Source organism: Tachypleus tridentatus, chromosome 1 (genome assembly GCF_004210375.1).
Source record: "Tachypleus tridentatus isolate NWPU-2018 chromosome 1, ASM421037v1, whole genome shotgun sequence".
In the NCBI taxonomy this organism is placed as follows: domain Eukaryota; kingdom Metazoa; phylum Arthropoda; class Merostomata; order Xiphosura; family Limulidae; genus Tachypleus; species Tachypleus tridentatus.
This window is the reverse complement of record NC_134825.1, coordinates 38,004,540-38,030,915: the sequence shown is the minus strand read 5'-3', so window position 1 is coordinate 38,030,915 and position 26,376 is coordinate 38,004,540. Positions and strand designations below refer to the sequence as shown.

Genomic DNA, 26,376 nt, shown 5'->3' with positions numbered 1-26,376 from the left:
TAAAAAAAAAAAAAAAACTATGAATAACATGTTAATATGTTATGGTAATTCAAAACAACAGCTATGAATAAAAACGTCTTTAATTTTCGTGCCTTTAACAACTGCAGAAGCAAGAACAAGCACACACTTGGTGTACAAAACACCCACAAAGAATGTGAAAGAAAGCACCACCACAACAACCACTACTATTAACACAAGTTTATTTGAGATCTCTAGGAGTGTTATAAAGTTACATTCATTGCCAACTTTTTGGTTAATCTTTATCAAATAAAGGTGAGACTGACATGCACACCTAAATTGCGAAAGATTAGTTCAGATTACCGTTAAGTGGTTTTGCATAATATCCAACAAATTGAAATTCACACACAGAAACTTAAATTGTAAGTTCACAGACAACTACCTTGGATTTATAAATAAATAGTAGGCTAATTATTATGTTATAAAATAAACAAAAGGCCAACTAGTATGCATATACATGAATAAAAACGAGAGCTTAAAAACTTACGTTGTTGGTTCAAGGGTATATAGAAAGTGAAAAAAATAGGTTTATACAAGTACAGAAAACTAATCTATACATTCATACGAAAATAGTAGATTTACAAATATACAGAACTAACTTAAATGTTTAAGTGGAAAGTTTCAAAAATCATTCTTGATTTACAAGTACACGGAAAACCAAGTTTCTAATTGTTTAGAGCCTCTGAACTATTTTTAGTCAAGTAGCTTCTTTAGTTAGTGAATACGACTGATAGATTTTGTAGGAAACAAACCAAATAGTTTACTTCTTTCCTTTCACTGACGCCTTTAAAAATGTTTTTTCTGTACAGCTTTTTCCTTAAGCAAAATAAAAAACATTTCATGGTGTATAAACAACATTTTACTTTCGTCTGATTTGTTTCCTCATCAAATAACCCTTTTTTTGAAAAGCTTAAACTTTGAAAAAAATTAATTAATGATTCTATTATTTTTCCTTCATGCACACTGAAAGTATGCTGGCATTATTTTTAATCACGAATATTAATATTTGAGAATTGCTTGGTATTCATTACTAGAAAAGATTGTTTGTTTGTTTGTTTTGGAATTTCGCACAAAGCTACTCGAGGGCTATCTGTGCTAGCCGTCCCTAATTTAGCAGTGTAAGACTAGAGGGAAGGCAGCTAGTCATCACCACCCACCGCCAACTCTTGGGCTACTCTTCTACCAACGAAGAGTAGGTTTGACCGTCACATTATAACGTTCTCACGGCTGAAAAGGAGCATGTTTGGTGTGATGGGGATTCGAACTCGCGACCCTCGGATTACGAGTCGCACGCCTTACGCGCTAGGCTATGCCAGGCCCACTAGAAAAGAAAAAGAGAACTTATTATATTTCATTCATTAAAAAATATGTAGTGAAACTTCTCTCCATTTTGTTTGTTTCAATTCGTCATTCCTTAATGTGGTGGCCCTGCATGTTTAGGTGAGTTAAGTCGTTCGACTCGTAATCTGAGGGTCGCAGGTTCAAATCCCCGTCGCACCAAACATGCTCGCCCTTTCAGCCGTGGGAGCGTTATAATGTTATGGTCAATCCCACTATTCGTTGGCGGTGAGTGGTGATGACTAGCTGCCTTCTCTCTAGTCTTACACTGCTAAATTAGGAACGGCTAGCGCAGATAGCCCTTGTGTAGCTTTGCGCAATAATTAAAACAAATAAACAAAACAAATCCTTAATGTGATAAGTCAATTAGACATAACAACACCTGCTTGTATGTGCGTAACAGTCTTAAAAACAAAATTCTATGTATTTTTTTTAAGCAGCAATGTCAATTAGTATTGTAAACTATACTTTTAAGTTGAAGTTTAGTTACATCTCAGATGACTCCATGTAGCAAACCAACAGTTCTGTATAAAACACACCAATCTCTACCTTACGACGCTATCACAGACCAGCCAAACTGTCGACATTGTAGCTTGTTTCGTATGCTATATCGATCTGTTTTGAAGCTACTCCCAAAGCATTAAACCCAATGTAATTCCCTGTTGATCAACTTTATATTGCAATTAACTATTTTATCTTTTATATTAATTCACTATAAAAAATATTAGTGTCGGTGTTATAACAACTATCTAAACATTATTTTTTATTCAAGTTTTATTAACTTTTTCTTGTACTTAATTTCATATCGTAAGTTTTGTTTCTCATGTCTTAATAAATGTTTGCTAGTAAACCACACAATAAACTAACTTCACCAGAATTTCATAGAAAATCTTCAAGAGATATTTTCTACGTGAAATGTTTTAAATGTGGTAAGAAAAGATAAAATATATGCACACACACACATATATATAGTTCTAGTTCAAAATTAACAATATACCTAGCTTGAACTAAAATAATTCATATTATTTACCTAACAAAATACAATAGTTTTGAAGTATTATGAAGCTAATGACAAATTAAAATTCAATAGAACAGACAAGAAATGCAAAAACAAAATAAATGGAAATAATAGAAAACTACTTATTGAGAGAACAAGTTGTTGTAAAAAGTGTTAAAAGTAATACGCCAGAAGAAGTGTAAAGAAAGGAAACGGTCTGAAAAGCGTAAAAGTTAATGAGAGAATAAACAAAGAGATACAACACAAAAGAATGATAAACCATTGAAGAAACGACAAAAAACAACAACCGTGGAAGAATATAACGTAATTAGTTGACATAATTAGATACCCGACGAGAAACCCAAACGTGATATTGAAATGTAGAAATAATTTGGAAAGATGTGACAACAATGATGCAGAAGAAAAGAATAAAAGACAGACAAAGAACAAGGGATTACAAGCACTGTAAAAGAAAAACAGAACGATTCAATAACGTAACAATTCTTGGAGAGAAAAGGTAGAATATGTTTGTCAGTGTGGAATAAGAGACAATATTTTAACAAAGTACATGGACAGCCTAGCTTACAGTCAGAGAATCCTCCTGGTGAAAGGTATGTGCTAACTTGTTTCTCATTTGCATGGTGATACAATACGTAGACGTCGAAAGTGCGAATGAATAAGTTTACTCCTACGTGCTAGGATGTTTGGTTTAGAAAGTGAAGTTTAGTCCTACGTGTATTTACATAGGAGAATGATGTAAGGTTTGCTTCTGACGAACTTTGAATATTGCTCAGGAAAAAAAAAAAGAAAGAAGGCGTTCAAACTAATACACCATATAAAGCATTAATATATACATCATATAAAACATTAATATATACATCATATAAAACATTAATATATGATGACGATTAAAACTGCAGACAGATATTTAAATAACTAGACCAATAACTACAAAGCTCTTTAAACAAAGAGCAAATACAGACGTTATTTCTGAATTATTTGTAATTATTAAGGCAAGGGTAACGTATTTTAGAAGAGTAACAATATTTTTCTTAGACTTGTTACACTGGTATGTCTTGAAAACTTACTTCAGTACTTTGCTACCTATCTAGAATATTGTTTGGGATATTTATTTTGAAGAAAATAGCTGTAGGATATCCACATCGCCACAATATCTAACTTCCTAACAATCCCAGTTCTCCTTACCAAAAGCCCAACACTTCACTAAACTTCGAAACTTCCATTCGTTGGAAGTTGAGTACATTCCTTGAAGGCAAGAAACCTATAAAAATGAAGGTTTTTCAAGTACGATGGTAAAGAAATTCGATAATATAAAAATGTGGATTTACTTTTCTTATAACAATATTACTGACAAACATGAACACTGTTAAGGAAACGCTTTGTTACTACTTAACGTATGCTAGTCAACTTACTCGGATCAGCCATGCACCATGTGCAGTATATAATGTGTTTCCTGTTTAATAACGTAACTCATCCACCTATACAAACACGTTACTCGGTTTACTCCCCGCGGCCTTTCATGTTACTTGTGGGTTACTCCCATCTCATCAGAAACCACCATGTAGTTTTCTGATTTGCACTTCTCTGATGTACCTAAGATAGCCCTCATGTATCTTTGTGCGAAATTCAAAAACAAACAAACAAACATTACAACTTTTATCTGCATTCAAGTTAAGGCTTAACCTCAACATACTTACAGGTCTTTACTCAAGGTTTTAATAGCTAGCCGTCCATAATTTGGCAGTGCAAGACTAGAGGGAAGGCAGCCAGTCATCACCACCCACCGTCAACTCTTAGGCTACTCTTTTACCAACGAATAGTGGGATTGATTATCACATTATATCGCCCCACGACTGAAAGGGCGAGCATGTTTGGTGTAACGGGGATTCGAACCCGCGACCCTCAGACTTAACCACGTGGTCATGTCTGGCCTGAATATAACTGTTTTATAAATCTATATACAAGTACAAAATATTGTTTTTGCGACCGTTTACAAAATGTAAAGCGAAATTTGATTTCAAAACTCTTGGGAAAAAAAATAAGAAAATTAGAAACTTGCTACTTCTGTTCTATATCTACACATACAGAGGGTTTTTCTTTGTAGCTTGTGATACGTAACTCTTTTAAGATAATATTCTAAATTAATTACAAAAATTTGTCTAACGGCAATTAAGTTTCAGATTATGAGACGCAGAAGGAAAAGTTGCAGCTTATTATTGGGGTTTTTTAACATCAAGAGGTTTTAAATCTAGATTTTTTTGCTTAATTTTTGTGTTTTGAATTAACTATTCTTAATGAACTAAAATTGCTGTAATATTCCGAAGAGTTACTTACACAAACACCATAATATGCTCACTGTAGCAAATTAATGGGAGAATAAAGTCATTCTATCAGTGTGAAGAATAGGAAAGAAAAGTGGCAAAAATTATATTATTATACCTGACCTAGAGTGTGAAAATGTGTAAAAAACATCATGACAAGATGTTGTTTATGTAACTACCTGATTTCACCTCTTGCCATCTGAACAGTTCGGAGATTTAAAGAGACAAGAACAAAGCTTTCTCATTATCTTCTGGTATAGAGTAACTACGCAAGAAAACACATTGTGTACTAAATGTCTTCTTTAGGGTTTACCTGTTTGTTAATAATCACTGTAAAACCAGTCTGAAATAGACAACAGAATAATGACTTTCACGCACAGTCTTGCATAACAAAATAAGGGCAGGCTTATGAGCAACTTCGCAAAATACTTTACCGAATGTTTTAAAAATCTAACATGTTTTTCAACCATCTAGCCGTGGAGGGGTATAAGTATCTGATCAAAGATTGATTTTTAAATATGTCTTAGAGGGGTGTAACTACCTGATCAATGGTTGAATTTTTAAATATGTCGTAGAGGGGTGTAAGTACAGGGTGTTCGGAAAGTCACTGTGCACTTATATATTTATTAACAGACATGTTTCAATATAGAATACAGGAGGTAAATATGAATGACAATTATGAACAATGTTGAAAGTGACCCCCGTTGGCATCAATACAGGCTTGGATTCTTCTTATTTTGTTTCTAAACACCGCTATCAGTTACTGGCTTGTAATAGACTGAATAAAATATGATTACAAAACTGCACAGTGACTTTCCGAACACCCTGTATATGATAAAAGAATGCTTTTGTAAACATAATTTATTTAATTCGTAGGAAGAGCTTATCAAACTAAACTGTTATTTATTTATTTATAAATAAACGAGAAAATAAGTTAATAAACCTCTTCTTTTCTCTAGCGTAATCATGTGGCAAGTTCATACATTTCGATATGTAAGCTTTGAGAAATACAGTGTTTGAATGAGTTTTTAACATAATTATTTTTTCCTTATAAATAAATAGATAATAATTCATTTCATTTCAGATTCTATAAAATATCTCTGCTAACACACAAACACACACAAATAATTTCAATTCTAAATAAAACACAACTGCAAAGCATTATGTTTTTGTGTAAAATTTCAAAACGAAGATTTCGAATACATTTGTTATGGATCAGCAAAGGTTAACGTGACTTTATAATAAAAAGATGACGTGGTTCCACACAATTTTCAAGAGGTTTGCATCTTGTTATACATATCAAGCTGAGATGGTAATATATTTTTACTTCTATTCATCAGTAGCTGGAGCACCCGTCCCCAGAAGTTACATAAATTCACGTTTAATAAAAGGTTACCTGTGTTACTTCCCTTATAGGTAATGGTAAAAAAAACCAAAAACAGCAAAAATGCTCATAAAAAGTTCAATACACAAAAAGTGCAACCACAATTCCCCACGTATTTACAAATGGAACTAACAAACCTCCACGCCAAATTTGGTGAAGATCCAACAACAGAAGGCGAAGTAGTAATAAAAAACCTGAAAACGTCCATAAAAACCACAAAACAGAAAACCACAATTCTGCATGATCTCCGAACGGACCCATCAAATTTTCACGCCAAATTTAGTGAAGATTCACAAACAGGGGGCGAAGCGGTGACAAAAAAAAAACACACGTGAAAACGCCCATAAAAACTGTAAAACTGAAAATCTGTGTGTACCTCGCATGGACTCCCATACTAATTTTAGTGAAGATCCATTTCTTGTGAAGAAGTTACATGGACATACAAGAAACAGTACCACTGTATTTACGTAGATACCTATAAGATTATGATCCTGTGTTTTTGATATTATTGGTTTTGATTAATATAAGTTTAATTAATGCAAACTACCCGCCTAACCATTTCAACAAGAACAAACAAATGGAAACAACAAAAAACAGTGAAACCACGCCTTTGAAATAAGGACATCTATAGATCAATCAAATTTTCAGACCTGCAGTTAACGTTGTAATGGTTAAAAGCTGTTTTCATATAACAACCACACACAAGTAGTAAAGTAGCTAATCAGACCCGCCCATGAGTGAAAAACTAAAAAAGAAAAAAAAGGAAATTAGTTTGTTACAAAAATTTATTTATTGTTACCATTATCTGTCAATCACAGTATATCATAACAGCCGAGGGGAGAGCGAATGTTAATGGTATTTTTTTGTTGTTTTTTCACAGCAGAATGAAAGACCTGTTGAAAAGTGATAGATATTTTGCTAGAAGAATAAAAAGAACAACATATAAATAAAGAAAAACGTGAAAAGGGGTTATATTTTAAGTAAAAATAGGTAATAATAAGGGTAATACAAGTGATAACATTTCTCATAGTTTCGTTCATTCAACTTGCTTATTCTTTAGCCCCTAGACAGTAAGATTGAAGAATTATAATGATGAATATTTGTTTATTGTAAAGTTTTGCACTTACACAAAAACATGCTCATCTCTTTCTATTATAAATGCGGTTATATTTTTGCCCTGGTGAATACTGGACGTTAGTAATTTAGTTAACTTAAGTTACATTTAGTTGCTGTTTTAGTTTGATTGAAACATGTTACATTAAAAAAGTAAAACTCAGCATAAATGTATGTATGAGTTGCAGATATAAATATGAAGTGTATTTATTATTTTAAGGGACTGAAACATCATAGTAACTTGTCATTGGATTTCGTGATAGTATATATTGTCAGTACCTTACTAACTGTATTATATACATGCATACATATATACAAAAACGATAAAACACTTAAATGTTTTCTTCTGTTTACATTCTAGGATTATACACTGTATTCACGAAATCACTTTGTAAAACAGACACGTTAAGTATGGTAATCAAACATATCCGTTTATGTTCCATCCGGAAGTAAAAATTACTTTCAACAACTTCTTGGTAGTATTTGACATCAGAGACATGAGCTGAACGTTAAAGACCTATCAATACAGTAAAAAGAAACGCGCACACACACACACACAAACAGGCTTGTAAAAGCTGTAAAACTGACAAATATCATTACATCCACAGTAATCTAAAATAATTAATACACAAATAACCATAACAAAGTGAGAACTATACAGTTCCTAATATTATGAAAATGTGAGTATATAATACTTCTCCAGATAACTTTGAGGTTTACGTTGCCTTGATTTATTTAGTAATTTAGTCTTTCAGAGTGATTAGCTGATACAATAATGCAGTATTATATGTATATATATCTTGATTTGTACAACAGTGTAGTGACAGTGTAATCTAGATTTAAGTGAATTGTAGTTATTATCAAGTTTATTTAGCTAAAAGAACGCCAAAAGTCAGACAGCTGGTCATCATGTAATAAACTGTATTTAAAGGTTCCTCTTATCATTACCTACGTCAAAGTAGATTTTAATATGTTAGTATTATCCCTGGTTGTGCATACACATGAGAAAAGGCAATAAACGTATAGCCAAAGAACGTCACTGACATTTCTTATGAACTATTTTATTTGTTAGCTCACGTCGATGAAAGATTAGGCAATTAGCTTAACTAAAAATATGATGTGTTTTTTGCTGGAAACGTGCTCACAACAATGGGATAAGTGTTATCATTATTCGTCCGTCTTCTCACACCCATGACTTTAAGGATCGTGAGGCGGGTCTAAACATGCTATAGGTTCAGAAGCATGACTTTGTTCTTTTACTTCTCATAAATCTCCTTGAAAATGCAAGTAGCAAAAAGATTTTTTACTGATGGCACGATGAGAGAGAAAAAAAGTGTCTTTTTCTTATTACGTCTCTGCATCATAACAAAAATCAATGTTAGGTTCTTCTTTCTTCTATTATACTGTAGAGGAGATTGAACAAGTCTTCATTATCAATAAAGCCTTGAATAAACAAAACAGAGACCGAGAGAACCAGCCATGTCCGTATCTCAAGGCAATAATACTATTAAAATTGCAACTCGATAAAAGTGGACACTAGTCGTTTCTTCACGAACTGAAAACATATTTGCGAGCTTCTGCCCTTCTAAGTTAATGTGCACGTCTGGTTTCTAGCCTGAATCGACGAACCTGTGTTCAATTAACATGTCACTTCAGTGCTATTGCTACACTACTTGAAGCAAACTGCTAGTATTATGTGTTCTGCAAACAGACTGTTACACTCTTCTATTCTTTCTTTAATGTTACTTTCATTAGCAGTATATATATATATATATATATATATATATATATATATGTTGTTGTTTTTAATTTATCATATGAAGAATAACAAGAAGTAACATATATTCGCAAACGTTTGTTTGGTTACCTCCTCACATTTTTCAGGCATGAATGTACTGTTTTACATGTTTCTAGACGATCACACCCTTCGAATAGAAAACACTTCTTGGTATAACTTACGTGAGATCCTTATTTTGAACATACATTCAGTCTTTATTTTACACTGATATGCATTTAACTATTTTTGTGTTCACGCCCGTAGTCCTCTTGGCAGCTCATTAAACATTTAATAGGCATAGTTGAAAATACCTCCCAAAATTTTGCTGTGACGTTGAAGGTCACAAGACCATTAAATTATAATTTATTCGCCACTTTATGCGAAATAATCACTTTTAAATTCTTAATACAAAGGAAGGGAAAGTACGTAACGGAACATAAGCTTTTCATTTCTAAAGATTTCACCGCATGGAAAATAATATGGTAAAAAATAATGACAAAAATGTCAAAAATATTCATAAAAGTTTAAGGTTGTAACCTAATTGTAAAATTGATCTAATTCGAACGATATAGGTTTACAATTTTATATTAAAAACTAAAAGAAACACTATACAGGAATAAAAACATAGTTATCTAAAAAAGAGAAATAATTTATTATATTTGCATGAATTTTTTTATAAATTGAACTTTATATGCGAAATGATTTCATCATAAAGCTTCATATATAGCATATAAACTTGCTTGTTTCTAGTTTTATTTTAAGTCTTTGTTCTTCTGTAAGGTACATTACATCCAATCTGTATTTATCATACATTATAGAAGAAAAGAGATTGTTAAATCAGAAACATTAGTTTATTTCTCGCCTTTATAAATCTTACTGAAGTAAATCAATTGATAAAAACGTAATTAATTATATTATTTCGTCGTTGGCTCAGCATTCGTTAACACTGTTGGTGTGAAAAGATATTATAAACATCTGTTTATTGGTTCTCATGGTGGAATAAAAATAATATGAAGTAGACAATGGTAAATATCAACTACAAACATGATGCCAAAATTATTCACTTCATAGAGACTCCATTAGAATTCTGGTCATTTGTAGAGTTAAATTTTATTATAGTTTCAAGCCCTTTGGTGATTTTTATCTGATACATATTTTTGTTTAAACAGAAAACTGTGTTATAATTCACTAGCAGAGGGGTTAATGAGATGAACATTTGCAGTTGGTCAGTGCCAAACCAGGGGTTACTATACCGCGACTGTCATCACTATAATAATACTTGTAACTCTTAGTAACACCATTTAAAAACAATCATGTTATGATCAGATGAAATACGCATTTATAGACTCTTGGTTTGGTTTGAATTTCGCGCAAAGTTACACGAGGGTTATCTACCCTAACTGTCCCTAATTTAGCAGTGATAGATTAGAGGAAAGCCATCTAGTTAACACCATCCACCGCCAACGCTTGGGCTACTCTTTTATCAACGCATAGTAGGATTAACCTACACATTGTAACGCCCCCATGGCTTAAAGGGCGAGCATATTTGGTGTGACGAGGATTCGAACCCGTGACCCTCAGATTACCAGTCGAGCGTCCTAACCACCTGGCCATGCTGGACAATTCCGGTAAGTAAACGCGCACTCTCCAATACCCGTGATTTAAAAAAAAAAAAAAAATTATAATTTAACAGCATAGTAAATATACTGAAAATATTAAACCGCAGTACAATATTTTATGCTGTGTACAGTATATTGCCTTTAAAACTGTTTTCCTATACAACGTACCAGATGATACTTACCTCTGTTGTAGTTTGTCAATACCAAAGCTTACACAGTATTCCAGTTTTATAAATATAATGCCACTTTCAGGTAAAGTAAAAAGTAAGCCAGACTACTCGCCACTTTGTCCATGTCCTTATTAGTACCTTTCCATTCCTTCTATTTCCTTCTTTCTTTCTCTCTCTACCTACATATGCACTACGTTCTATCAGCTGCTTCCGTATTCCAGAACCGTTACTCGATAGAATAAAATATACAGAATTTATATTCTTGCCACGTGTGACATCTCAAATGTTGACAAGAAATGAACGCCCACTTTGTTTATTTATTGGTTCACGCCCGAATGATGGTTGTTACTCAACGTTTAACATACACGTGTCACGGAAAACAGTAGAACGGCGAATTATAAACGATTAATATATTTTGGAAGAAAATACATAAGGACCAACTTTTTAGAAGATATAAAAATATGAATGAATATCAGTGTAATCCAAACCTGTGAATGCGAGAAGTGGTTGTTCTTGTCCCGTTGACGATCAAATCTCTCTGTTTGGTAAGACAAGATTAGTCCAAGAGGTGGTAATGGGTACTGTTGACCAGTTGCCTTCCATTTAGTACGCTATTTTAAAATTAGGGACGGATATATGCAGATAGTCAATGTATAGCTTTGCTTGAAAATTCTAGGCAACAAACAAACCAAACTTGAGAACTTAAGAAGATGAGGTTATTTGAAATTGATTACGAGATTTGAATCGTGAATTTCAAATTCAATTACTTTGTGTAATATAGAAATTAGAATTATTCTGAAATTAGGAAGACGAAGTAACATTTTAAATAAGATGATGGTAATTACTTGAATTATGTATTAAATTACACTCTCAATTCATAGAATTATGAATATCACAAATTAATTGGAATTTTTAACCTGGAAAATATCGTATTCTCATGTTGGCTGAACGATCAAGTCAGAGTCCCTGAGGAGTAATGTATAGCAGTTCTTAATTTTGTGTTGATCAGAGGAGGATTGTATGGGTGAGGTAGCCAGACACCATAACCCCTTGGTACAAGCGATTTGTTTTTGTTTTAAATTGAATAACATGATTGTCTGTCAGTTTTATAATGCGCCAACAGTTAAAACTGAAGAAAGTGTTCAGCACAATCGCGTTTCAAACCTTGGATCCTTTGACCAATTTCCCTGCACGCTAATTCTTGAAGAAATCAAGCCCACAAAGTACTTACATGTACTAAAAAGGTCTTCAAGCTCAGCTTCTAACATTCTTCGCATGATTTTAAGAAGCATTTTAGAGCACATACTGCTTTTTACCAACAATAAATTCACATGTATGCATAGTATCACAGCTCAATAATGAAATAAATATACTGTTACATATTATAATTTATCTCGGACGAGTCTCCGATTTATTGTGTTATGTACGTTACGTTCTACGATTTCAAATAACTGGACATTTTAATTCAAGTTAATTAAATGTTAATAAGTATCAAATTTATTATATTTGCCAACAAGATTGATAAACACAATTTTCTATTATAACACAAATGTATATTTCAATATACAAACAACAATACAATTTAGAATAACGGTTATTACACGTGGTGTGGCCCGGCATGGCCAAGTGGGTTAAGGCATGCGACTCGTAATCTGAGGGTCCCGAGTTCACGTACCCATCACACCAAACATGCTCGCCTTTTCAGCCGTGGGGCGTTATAATGTGACGGTCAATCCCACTATTCGTTGGTAAAAGAGTAGCCCAAGAGTTGGCGGTGGGTGGTGATGACTAGCTGCCTTCCCTCTAGTCTTACACTGCTAAATTAGGGACGGCTAGCGCAGATAGCCCTCGAGTAGGTTTGCGCAAAATTCAAAACAAATACAAGTATTGATATATAGAATATAATTAGCTCTATTCTTGTTTGGTCTAACGCGGTTTACAAGCTTACTTCTCACAGAGGAAGATATATATCTAACGTCTGAAATTATACGGTTCGTAATATTCGAAATTTATAAACGTCTCTGGTAAAATATCTGTAGTTTTCCGATAAATAAGCGTTTATTTCAGTTATAGTCTCCAAGATTTATAGTATACTGACTGTAGCAGACCAACAATATTCTTAAACTCTCTCTGGCGCATCAATTTATACTCTTTAGGCGAATTTCTCGAAAGTTCAGTAAGTAACAATGTAAAGAATATATTGTTGATTCAACACTTAAGGTCCCCCTCTGGTACAGCGGTAAGTTTATGGCTTTACAACGCTAAAATCAGGGGTCCGATTCCCCTCGGTGGACTCAGCAGATAGCTCAATGTAGTTTTGCTATAAGAAAACACACACACTTAACACTCGAGAACCTTCAACAAGAACAGACATGACTTGCGCAATACACATTTAACAATATAAGTTACACACATTTCTAGATATGTATTTAACTGAAATAAACATCAATATTAAAATAGATATACATTAGTAAATTCTTTACAGTACATTTCGTAAATCATCACATAAGTATTTACTGCGAACATGTGATTAAACAGTATTATAAAAGTTTTATAGTGTGTATGTGTATACACACACTATGTATATTTGTATGTGTCTATACTTAAACAACTAGACCAAAACAACTGTGCGAATACATGAGAGACAAATAAAATTATGTGGACTTGCAAGAAATACATACCTCTTCTATCAAATATATTTAATAGAATAAAAAGTGTGTGGTTTTTTTCAAGAGCTCTAATTCTTAACTACTTGGTAAACCCAGATTAGGTCACGGACTAACTAAGCCTTATGTAGTAATCTTTATGGCAAGTTGTCAATAATGTTATTTTCTATTTCAATGTCACTTTCAGTGTAGGGATACTTTAAGACTGTCACGTGGAGGATAGCGGTAGTTTTCAGATTTTGTGCCGCGATAAATTACAGCTGGTGTTGCGAGAATTTGACCAAAATTAATAATAATAAGGTAAAAATCTGTATAATAAAAGCATAGCAATGGGAAGCAAGAATGTCTCACGAATCAAGGTAAGTGTGTTAGGGTATAGACAGTGAAAAAGATTAGAAACCATTGGTTCGTTTGTTTTGAATTTATCGCAAAGCTACACGAGAGCTACCTGCGCTAGCCATTCCAAATTCAGCAGTGTAAGACTAGAGGGAAGGCAGCTAGTCATCACTACCCACCGCCAACTCTTGGGCTACTCTTTTACCAACGAATAGTGGGATTGACAGTCGCATTATAACGCCCCTACGGCTGAAAGGGCGAGCATGTTTGGTGCGATCGGGATTCAAAACCGCGACCCTCAGATTACGAGTCGAACGCCTTAACACACCTGGCCATGCCGGGCCTAGAAACCGTTGGAGTAGAGATGTTTCTTGCGAACCAAACTACAATTAGCTAGTCACAAATATAGAATGATAATTACAAGAGCGGTTTTGACTCTTTCAGACACTCGTAAAAGCTGTCACTTTAAAAATATGCACAAAGATGAAAGTACGTGCTTAACGGCATCACCTCTTCTATCTGTCCACGTGCTTAACGACATCATCTTTTGTACCTGTCCACGTGCTTCACGACATCATTTCTTGTACCTGTCAACGTGCTTAACGACATCATCTCTTGTACCTGTCCACGTGCTTAACGACATCATCTCTTGTACCTGTCCACGTACTTAACGACATCATCTCTTGTATCTGTTCTTTTTCATCTTGTCTGTTATGCATATTAGTTTTAATCCTTTTCATTTTTGCCGGTAATGAGTCAATCACGGTTTTGTTCACTACTTACTACACAAAGATGTGGTGTAAATTACAGTGTAGAGGAAAGTACTTACGAATGAAAGACCTACAGAATGATATGTATAACCTGCCATTAGGTTTATCCTGTTTATATATTGATATATATAATGTATATAGGGATTATATTCCAAGTTTGTAAGTTTTGAAAAATATTTATTTACATTATTTACGTTTATTTAAAATGTCATATTTGAATGTTTTTATTATAGATTATCTAGTAAATTACATCCCGAAAAGTGACTTTCAAGGTCATTAAATCAATAGAAAATAATAAAGACGAGAAAAACATGAGTTTAAGGATTGTAATGTTTTGTTATTTGTATCCATAGGTGGACTTGTAGATATTTTGATTTTTTATTTGGATAAGATATACGACTTCAAAAATAACCCACTATGAAATAATTACGCCAAGATAATTAGTGAGCTTCACTCGTAATCTTAGAGTTGCGAGTTTGAATCTTTGTACTACGAAGCATGCTCACCGCTTCAGTCATGGAGCATTATTATGTTACAATCAATCTCACTATTCGTTGATAAAAAAGTTGTCCAACAATTGGCGGTGGGTGGCGATAACTATCTGCTTTCCCTCTAGTTTCTCAATGCTAAATTAGGGATTGCTGTCGCAGATGACCCTCGTGTAGCTCTGCGCGAAATAAAAACAAACAAACAAACAAGCAAACCTCTTTTACCTTGACACGCAAAGAAAACACACATTATTTTTCTTAATGCATTTCAGTAAACAGTATGCCTGGAGAACGTCACCAACATATTTATAGAAGGCAAGAGCCCACATAAATCCATCGTAATCTGATGGCTGGAAATTTCCCGAGAATCGATCTTCCATGTCGTCTTTTAACCCACATCTTCTCGACCGTTGGAGATAGCGTCAAAGTTGCTTGTTTCCGCGTTTTAAGTTCTCACTGAACATGGAAATCGGCGAAGAAATGAAAGAAGAAAAAAAAAGGTATTATGTGTAGCTACCAGTGACACCGTGAACTTGTATTTATTTTATCCACGTGCTATTTGACAGAACTGAAACTGATAATGGAGAAAAATGAATTAGGAAAGGAAAAATAACTTCTACGTGATAATATTACGTGGTGAAAAACATGTAGTCACTACATAAATTAAAACAAGCTCAACATTTTTTCCTAACTTATCGCAGTATAGCGATTTAATAAAGTGATTTTTACGGCTTGGTTCAGTTAGATATCAAAAATATATTGCATTTTATTTCAATTACTGTGGTGCCTATAGTGTTCTACAAGTAATAGAGATTAAAATTTCAATAGAACATGAAAACTTTGCCTAATTGTAAAACTACTAAAGCATGTGTACAACGGTGACAATGAATTTCATTAGGTTTTTCATTGGATAGAGGGTACAATGAACAAACAAAACCTAAAATAGTGTGAAAATTGCTTGATTGTTTTTAATTTCGTCCAAAGATACACGAAGGCTATCTGCGCTAACCGTCTCTAATTTAGCAGTGAGAGACTAGAGGGAAGGCAGCTACTCATCACCACCCACTATAAACTCTGGGGATATTTTTTTTATAGTTAAATAACTAAGAAGCAGCGGTACGTGAAAGACGTCAAAAGTTGGGGTTGTGGATGGGGCAGCTGAAATTTTTCTGAAAAAGTCAAATACGATGACCGTTACTCCAATAAACTTCTGAACTAATTCTGAGATGTCTGTCATATGATCGCATACTGAATCGCAAAAAATAAATGTGATATTATGACGCCCCCTCAGTGGCCTGACAGACTTTCAGCTCTGGAAATCGGGTTTCAATACTCATGGTAGGAAGAAAATAACTACATATAAAGACATCAGGATATTAATTTTTAAAATATTTGTGTGATATGTCCTCACAAACTTTCTTTGAAATACAATTATAACTGAAATGTTGAGATTATTTTGGTATAGTTTCATTTAAAAAAACAAAACGTTAGCTCTAGTTGTTAATTTCTAAGTTTCTATTGGAATTTTCATTCAGATTGTGGAAAGAAATAACTTCTCTCCCACAAAGACAACTTGTCAATAGACGATACAAAGGCGAAAATGCATAGAGTAACAGCAGTTTTCAAGAATGCATTCTTAAAGTTTCGTCAAAATATTCATCCTCTTAATGTTAAAAGTGGGGAAGGAGTGGGCCTTTTTTTTTTTCAAAAGATGGCAGCCAATGACCTTTTGTCCTTCTTTCTGACTCTGAAGTACATGCTGAGAAGACGTAACAAAACGAAATGTTGATATATCGCAGCTAAATAATATAAAAGGCTGATATGTTGTAGTTTTTAATCTAAAAAACTTACATATTCAAGTGTCAGATATACATTCCTGTTATCTGTATTCTCACGGAGCACAGCCATGTGGTTAGGGCGTTCGCAGGTTCGATTCCCCATAATACCAAACATGCTCGGCCTTTCAGCCGTGAGGGCGTTGTATGTTACGATCAATCAGTTTGAGGATAAGCTCAAGAGTTAGCGATGGGTGGTGATGACTAGCTGCCTTCCCACCTAGTCTTACACTGCCAAATTAGGGGCGGCTAGTGCAATAGCTCTCGTGTAGCTTTGCACGAAATTCATAAAAATAAAAAAAAAAAAAACTCTCACGGATAATCCCATATATACCTAAATTTTGATCACTGGGGTCGTTAATTATTGCTTGAACTGATCAATGATATTTAGCGTATCTTAATGGGTATTCGAAAGTCTCGGGTTCGAGACGAGATGTTATCAAACATACTTCGAATTTTCAACCATTTTTATTTACCAATGTAAGATTATGTTTCTAACTAAATAATTTGTTTTTAACTTCGACCAAAATATACAGATTTGCCTATCATCGTATTTTATTAGATGTACTAATCTATATCAAGGGTCAACCTACATATCTGTTTGTTTTAATCCAACTATCTCAAATATTCTTTTATGCCTTAATTTTTAGATGTTTTGTACCTTAGTTGTTAAGTATGTACCCGTTTCCGTACTCTTGGGATCTCTGAATTGGTCGTTTAGCATAAGTCTGTGTTAAGAAAAATAAATCATATATATATGTTTGTATATCAGATGGTGTATAAACTTTACACATTGTTCTGAATTAAAGGAAGGTAAAATAACATCACTCTCTTCACGTATTTTCCGCTTATCAAGTGTTTTTGAATCTGTATGCATTAATTTGTACATGAAATTCTTAATGTCCAATAAAAATTGTTTCTATACACAGGACTTGTAAATAATATTGGAACAAAATCTAAGTACCATTACTTGAAGTATTGCAGATGTTAATCCTTATGGCAGAACCTACAAGCATGACGCTAAGTCGTCAGAATCAGTGTCCAAACTAAGAGTACAGTCATCAATATTTGAACTAAATTACTTCGTGTTATGTTACAGATTTCAAATAGAATGGCACAAATGAAATAGCGGGAATACCAAAACTGGCTAAAAGTAAAAAAAAAAAATGTTAAGAGTTAAAGCAGTGATGGAACTCAAACAATACATAAGTAACTCGTACAAAACATTCAGTAAACCCCTACTTAGAGAAGTACGTTCGATAATACTTATATTACAGTTTTTACAGGCCATGACATCATTTTCGGATCTTCTTTCTCGGCTCTCTCAAGTAGTGTAATAAAACAACTGAACACATATCTGCAACTATATTTCTTTCTTATCGTTTACTCAGCTATATGTTGCTGTTTTAATAAAACAAAAGATATGCTTCTCTACACGAACATTTACATTAATTAGCCACAATTAACACAGATGGCGTTTCAAGCAATCTATGTTTGGAACAAATTCTACGTGGGTATCGGATAAGAAAAGATTACGAACTTCCTTCAACACGAAGAAGTCTTATACAATTTTTTTTTAATGCTTGTATGGTAATCGTCAGTTTTCTATATATATCATATTCTACAAATGCCCCATTGTTTAGTACGTACTTATAATCTCAAGCACTGTATTTTGGTTTCAATGGTTTTCTTTGTTTAATCGTTCTGAAACCTACGTGTACATGCAGTTTCTAAGTCTTTTTTTTGTGTCTACGTCTGCTCACTTATTTGTCAATTAGTTGTTCAATATACTCATATAAAAATATAGATTCAAACTAAATACCTTCTTATTCGACTATCTAATTAAAACAACTTGTCCATCTTCTTATTTCATTAAATGAATCTAATGCGCATTAAGGATCTATCTGACTTTCTGTTCGTGTGATTATCATTTAATCTATGAAATGATATCTTTGCCAAACAATTTATCCGATCACCTATCAGAATATTTTGGTTAGGATGAATAACAATGTTTCCAAATTAAGTAAATAATATGGAAAGTATATTCCAAACAGTGACGTATTAAAAATATATATCGGTAGACTTTACTATCCAGTACCAATACGCAAAATTATTTCTCTTTTCCTTGGAAAGAGATGGTAAAACTTGGAGAAAAAACTGAACATGTGAAGTGTTTTTAGCGGCTTTTCGGAATTCAGTGGTTCAGTGTTTATAACCCTAAATATATTATTGTCTTTTTTTTTTATAATGTTAATCACAATAAATTTATTATTTTAACAGACTGATTCAGATCTTTGTAGCAAACTCACATCAGATTTAAGTTAGACATGATGGATGTCTAGTTTACGACGATTTGTAGAACAGATCCGTGTATGTTACCCTATGTCTGTCATAAAATTACCGATTACATGATCATTCGTTATCATTTCTATAATGGCAAAATTATTTACATACACACGAATTACGTCGTCTGAAATGTATGATTTTATCTAACATTCACGGACCTATAAAGATTTAGAACTAGCAAAGAATAGTGTTTGAAGAAAGTTAGTCAAACGTAAAGGAAATTGTTTTATTACACAGACACACGTCTTCGCTTGCGTGTATATATATGTATATCTGTGTGTGTGTGTGTGTATTCATGAGTCGAGGGAAAACTAGGTCAGTGAAACTGAAATATAATATACCAACCACTCATGTGTAATTTACATTACAATAAGACTATCAAGCTTATAAAAACTCCTCCAAAAATATACGACATCTTATAAAAATATTAAAAACACAATAATCTTTCATTAACTTAATCTCATATAAATTCAACAGCACTTGCAGTAATGAATAAATTTCGTACTCCGTTTAATCTCGAAGCCTAAGTTCAGTAAAGGTCTAGTTTAATCTGCGCTTTGATCAACATATGGTATTATGTTGTACTAGTTTCGGAGAATTGCACTCTCATCAATAGCTCTGAACAAAGTTGAACAAAGAAAGTTAGTGATGTTTATTGTAGCATGTATAATGTTTTGTAGAATGTTAGTATATCGTGTTCAAAGGATTTATTGTTATGTATTTATTTTAATATATGTGTTTGTTCCAGTTTGATGCATTTAACGTATATTGTTGGATGTGTATTGCGCAAATCCCGCCTGTTCTCTAAATTTGTAGAAGATTGTCTAGACTGTGAATCAACAATATATGTCTCATGAAAACACTAGCGTATCTTCGAACATTGTTGAATGTTCGAGAATCTCGCCTAATTGGTATAAAAGGTAGCCAAGATACAGCAGTATATTGTTTGGTCGCTACAGTCATTAAACTATAAGCCTAGAAGCTATAATTGTAATTAACACTTATTAATCAGAAAACTATGGAATTTCACCAGGAAAATTTATGGATTTCGAATTTTACAAATCGTTCAACTTCAGTGAATTAATTCTAGACGTTAGTATTTATGCGAGGAGATTAAATATCTTCACCGGTAAAAAGTCAGCTTATAAGCATTGTGAGGCCAGCCAAGAAAGGACAGCCAGCTTAAGCGAGGTATAACAATATCGACTCAAAATTAATTTTCTTGTCGTTGACCTGGTCTAGAACTGAATATTTTATCAATGGTCCAGGTCAACGACGAGAAAATTAATTCGTTATTTATATATTAAAATATATTTCTGTTAAAAAAGAAATTTGTGTGTATCAATCTTGTTGGCAAATATAATAAGTTTAATACACATTGACATTATGTTACTTTCTAAATTAAAATTTCCGACTATTTGAAATCGTAATACGTAACATAATAAATCGAAAACACGCCAGAGATAAATTATAATACATAACACGATTGAATCTTAAGATAAGGGTGTGAAATATGAGTCTAGATTTTGTTTAAAAATAGCTTTTTGAACGAACATGATTTACTAATATTATATACAAATCTAGGCATAATGTGGCATCTGTAAAACAGAATTAAATTAGTACTAAAAAACGTTTCAAAGATAGCTGAAACTGATGTTTTAAAAAGGTTTGGGGGAAGCTTTATAAACTGCTCTGATACGAATGAAATTTATTTTATCTTCACGCATTCAAGTTTAGTACAAGCTTAAATTTTTCGAAATTACAATATAATTAACGTAGCAAAAGTAGGCCCGGCATGGCCAAGCGTGTTAAGGCGTGCGACTCGTAATCTGAGGGCCGCGGGTTCACATCCCCGTCGCGCCAAACATGCTCGCGTTATATGTGACGGTCAATCCCACTATTCGTTGGTAAAAGAGTAGCCCAAGAGTTGGCGGTGGGTGGTGATAACTAGCTGCCTTCCCTCTAGTCTTACACTGCTAAATTAGGGACGGCTAGCACAGATAGCCCTCGAGTAGCTTTGTGCGAAATTCAAAAAACAAAGAAACGTAGCAAAAGCAACACTTTCAATCAATGGCGCCATATCCAGAGGATGTCGCACGCCTGCTGGTGAAATTACATAATATTTAACCATTCAGTTTGTTTGCCTTCAAGTTTTACGGCAACTCTGTTATAAACATTATAGCAAGAACTACGGTTAAAACAATTTCTTATTTTCTTAAATACTGAAATGTATTTTGATGGTGCTTTCGTTTTGTTAGCATGTTTTAACATAACAGCAACTGAATATACAGGCTAACAGGAGTTACAGTTTTATTGAATGATTTTAAGCACCCACTACTGTTAAAATTGTCCCACCACCATCAATTTCTTTAATATTAAACAATCGAGTTGGTAGTATGTGGTGTTGACCAGAGGTCTTTCCTCTAATCTGTCACTGCTAAAGTTGGGACGGCTAGCACAGATAGTTCTCGTGTAGTTTTGCGTGAAATTGAAAAGAAACCTATATTGCACTACAATAATAGTGTCTTCTTTTTACGTGTAAATAGGCTTAGACTATTGTTGCTGCACAAGATAAGTATATAAACACTTCTACCATTTTACCAGAGAACTTTACGGTATATATTTTTGTTAAAATTATCATGCAAATTATGATTAACCAGAAAATGTATAACAAATATTTATCTTGTACGATCTTCCAGAACTAACATGTTATACACCAAAATATTAACGTACCTGAATCCTAGAAAGTATATCTCAAATATTATTTTTACATGAACTCGTAATCTCATGACTTGAAAGTGAAGAGTGAAAAAGTTGTTAATGTTGCTTGTGTCAAGTTGTTTTAGTTTTACAGCCAACCAGGATAATTGCTGCTATTTTTAGTTAAACCGAAACCAGAAAAAAAATGTAAAAAACGATATACTTAGCATACGTAATTATAGAGATTAAAGTGTCTCCAAAACATTCATATCAAAATGTTCAAACAAGAACAGTATTTGTTAACGGAAACCGATGATTAGAAAATCTGTACTAACAAAAATTATTACTACGTGTATTTTAATTTCTATGATTCACAATATATATATATATATATTTAAAATTTGTGTGAATTATGAACGTGGTATTCTCTGGTAGAACTTCTACCAACAAATAAGTTATCAGACCACAATAACAAGAGGTTCGAAAATATTTACTAGGCAATGTTAAATTAGATAAGAAGCGATCAAGAACGAGATTACATGAAAAATGTTTAACAGATAAATCAATTTTGACACGTGAATTCTGTGACGTCCGTCAAAATGCAATAGACTGTCTCTTTTTTCTTTTCTTTTTCTGTAGGTCGTGTATTCCGTTTCCAGAAAGATGAAAGAAAAAAATGTAAATACATTTGTTAAACCGAAGAGGATCTCTATACAGTTGCATGCTATGGATAATACATATTTCAATTTCTGATATCTCTACCTCCATTACAGACGACTAACCAGGGTGGCAAAAATGGCAGGCACCAACCCACTTTGAATATTTCTAGCACAAAATTTTCTTGCCATATTTGATCATCAATTCCTCCTTACATGTGCCCCCTTCCCCTACACTTTTAGTAAAATTATGTGCACGTGACCTCCATATCTATATCTATATATATACATGAATAATAAACACGCCAGGGACTTATTAATACGAGATGAACGAATTATCTAGCAAGTCAGTGAGATGTAATAACTGTGGTCAAATCTATGAACGTGTGGGTCATAACCAAAGGTGAGATTAGCATAGTTCAAGGACGGACATATCCTGTTCGCCTATATAAGTCTTGTTAACTAAATACAGAAACCTGTAACAAGATTTTGAAAAATAGTGTCGTTTATACCATTTTTAGACCATGCAATCCATTTCCAGAGAACACAGTATTTCAAAGAATGAGGTCTCACTAACAACTGGCAAGAGAATATAATCAAGTAAAACCCTTATTTGTACTGTACACCAGATATGTGATGTTTGGTAAGATTCTTTTCATTCTTCAGCTCAGAATTAGAATGTAATTAACGAGTAGGCGATTGTATTCAATAAAATAGAAGAGTTGCAAAGCACCAAAATGTTCTGTTTTTTAAAATGAAATATGTTTTTTATTCGAGAACTGCTAGAAAAATGCCATGTTAACTTTTTACAGGCTTTTTCATTAATACGTTTTACAGCCTTTTCAAACTTTTAGGCCTGATATATATTGTGAAATGTTGCGGGACGAAACAATATAAAGCCAAACAAAGAAATAAAGAACGAATATTGTCTCGCACAAACAAACGGCTTTTACATTTTTGTTCTAGTCTGGCTACACTTTTGATATGTCGTTTCCTCGTGTCGTCTGGCTATTTGGAAACCTGGATACCTTTTCTTAGTATGTAGTTTTCTGTAAGACATCATTTTAAAAATAAGTTTGATGTTTATTCGCTTGTTGAATTTCACGCAAAGCTACTCGAGGACTGTCTACAACACTAACCCTTAATTTTAAGGGCTAGGTTAAAAGAAGCTTTTATTTTGGTTTTACAGTACACATATATTCTTTGGCAGCTTCATCAACAGTCATATATTTGAAACTTGATATGGAAAATATGACAAACATCACATTTACTGATCAAACCATTAATTTCGTACATATTGGTGTAATGTTTATCAGTACGATCTCTCTTCAATATTATATCCGTTTCATATCTTTCTTTAACATTTTTGTAAAATGTTCGGTTCCAGTACTAGCCCTTGTCCAGCAAGGAGCGACTTTCCCGTGATGAAAACAAAGTTTTTATACGTTATACAAGTTAAGTGACGTTAGTGATGTCGAACATTAGAAAGATTCTATTTAACATCAGTATTGCGACACTTGCAGTTAACGATGCCACAAATCTTCCAACATGGTCTCAAAAGTATTCAACAGTCAAGACAAAAAGATAATCATTGGAGGAAACTAGTATATGACGTCGATATAACCATACTCCTCTACATATCTCTATGTAACAGAGACACAACAATGGTTCCAGTCTCTAACTTCAGCACTCGTGGTCTGGCATGGGATTCTTTGTTTTTGAATTTCATGCAAAGCTACCCAAGGGCTATCTGTGCTAGTTGTCCCTAATTCTGCAGTGTAAGACTAGAGAGAAGGCAGTCGAGTGCCTTAACCACTTGGCAATACCGGGCCTTTACTGGTAAGCAGGTGATACTTTCAGGCCATACCAATAAGTATAAATCTTTTTTTGAATTTCGCGCAAAGCTACTAGAGGGCTATCTGCACTAGTCGTCCCTAATTTAGCAGTGTAAGACTAGAGGGAAGGCAGCTAGTCATCACCACCCATCGGCAACTCTTGGGCTACTCTTTTACCAACGAACAGTGGGATTGACCACACATTATAACGTCCCCACGGCTGAAAGGGCGAGCATGTTTGGTGCGACGGGGATTCGAACCCGCGACCCTAAGACAGTAGTACTTTGTAGTAAATACGGTATATGTTGAAAGCGTGGTCTGCTATCTAGAGTTTTCCATGTTTATATTTTACAGCTTAGTTATACTGTTGCAGTTTTAAAACGTTATCTTTCGTGGCCAACTGATGACCGTGAATTTTGATTGTTGAATATGAATTTTACAGATGTGTGATCTGTGAGAATGTAAAAGTTCGAACCATATAAATAGAGATGAAAATGTTCGTAGCTACATATGATATAATCTAGAAAGTATTTTTATCTGCCTGCGAATATTTCTTGATACATTATGCCTCCATTCACTTCTGATTGAATCCCTTTATGCCATGACTGCGTATCATAATTTCTATTGACATGAGATTCAGAATCAGATGAAACTATATCGAGAGTCTCTGGTGGAGTAGGTACAGATATGTCAGGTCCATGAGCAACAGGTCTTGTAACAAACTGAAAGTTTTATTTCAAGTGTTGTAGCCTTGCACCTTACATGAACAAAAAATAGTAGTCATCTCAGTGGTTTCTAGACTCACCCCAGACTACTGGAATACCCAACTAATTTTTCTCGCCTTTATTAATTCATTGTCTCAGCTCTCCGACACAAATGATGTAAACATTGTGCGAAGCTCATGATTGGTCCCCAAGTTTCATTCCAAAATAGCCTTTCACAGTGAATTTTTTACTGTTTCGTCTTTGGTTTCTTTACAATAAATTTTCCACTAACGTAACAAAATATGGCTGGGCCATTTTTACAACTTCTTATTATCATAGCGACGAATAACTAATATTGAAAAGACACGCAGAAACAAATACTATACATAAATGACACGTCGTACGGCCTATTAACTGTTTATATACTAGTGATGTGTTTCTTGTGGGTTTTAGAACGATAGATAAGACTTTCACGTCGCGATTAGTCTAAAGAAATCTATAGCCAGTGGTTGCCAACATTTTAAACATAACAAAATGTGACCCGATTTCAATAGAAATGATTCATTTATGTAAAAGTATATGTGACGTTTTTATGCAAAACCTGTACGTGATGGAGAAATATTGATATCATTTTCAGATTTAACGTTTATGATTTGCAGTAGAACGTGTAAAAATTTCAAGACAGTAACACAATTACATGCCCCTGTGTGTGTAAGAGGTATCACACGAACGATGTGTGCTGTTAAGATCACACGTGGCTGTTACGCTACGTCCACTGTGATAGTTACGGACTGTTTCATCGCTTCTGTATACGCTATTGAAATATTAAGTTTTGGTGTTCTTTATTCATCCTTAGTGAAAGCTGATCTGTTAGTCCTTTGATCGTTACGCCAGCTTCACTGATGTTTGTAGAAGTCTATATGTCATAAACATCGGGACAAACGCAATAAATAATATTACTGTCTTATGGATGTTCTATCCAGATTTGAAGCTACTAGATGATTAAGAAACTGTTGAATATACTTATTCTAACTTGTTACTGAAGAGTTAGGGTTAGTATCTACATCATACTCGGATGATTGTTTCAATATTATTGATGCTTCTGTCACGTTGGTATCGCACAAGATGGCTGGGATTGCTTATTGAAATGATATTTTAAATATCTCTTCAATAGGACATAAGAACTTTACAATACTACGCAGTATTTCTTTTCATAAAAAGATCTACCTAATGACTGAGTCACTTTCATATTTACCTTTGTATTGTAAATGTGGTAGGAAGA

At 33.6% G+C, this 26,376-nt stretch overlaps 1 protein-coding gene across 3 annotated transcripts in view; it reads right to left on the bottom strand.

Annotated features, from left to right (window-relative positions):
• The window catches only part of LOC143246344 (uncharacterized), a 169,977-nt gene that overhangs the window by 29,314 nt on the left and 114,287 nt on the right, over positions 1-26,376 (bottom strand). The gene's annotated exons all lie outside the window — the stretch shown is intronic.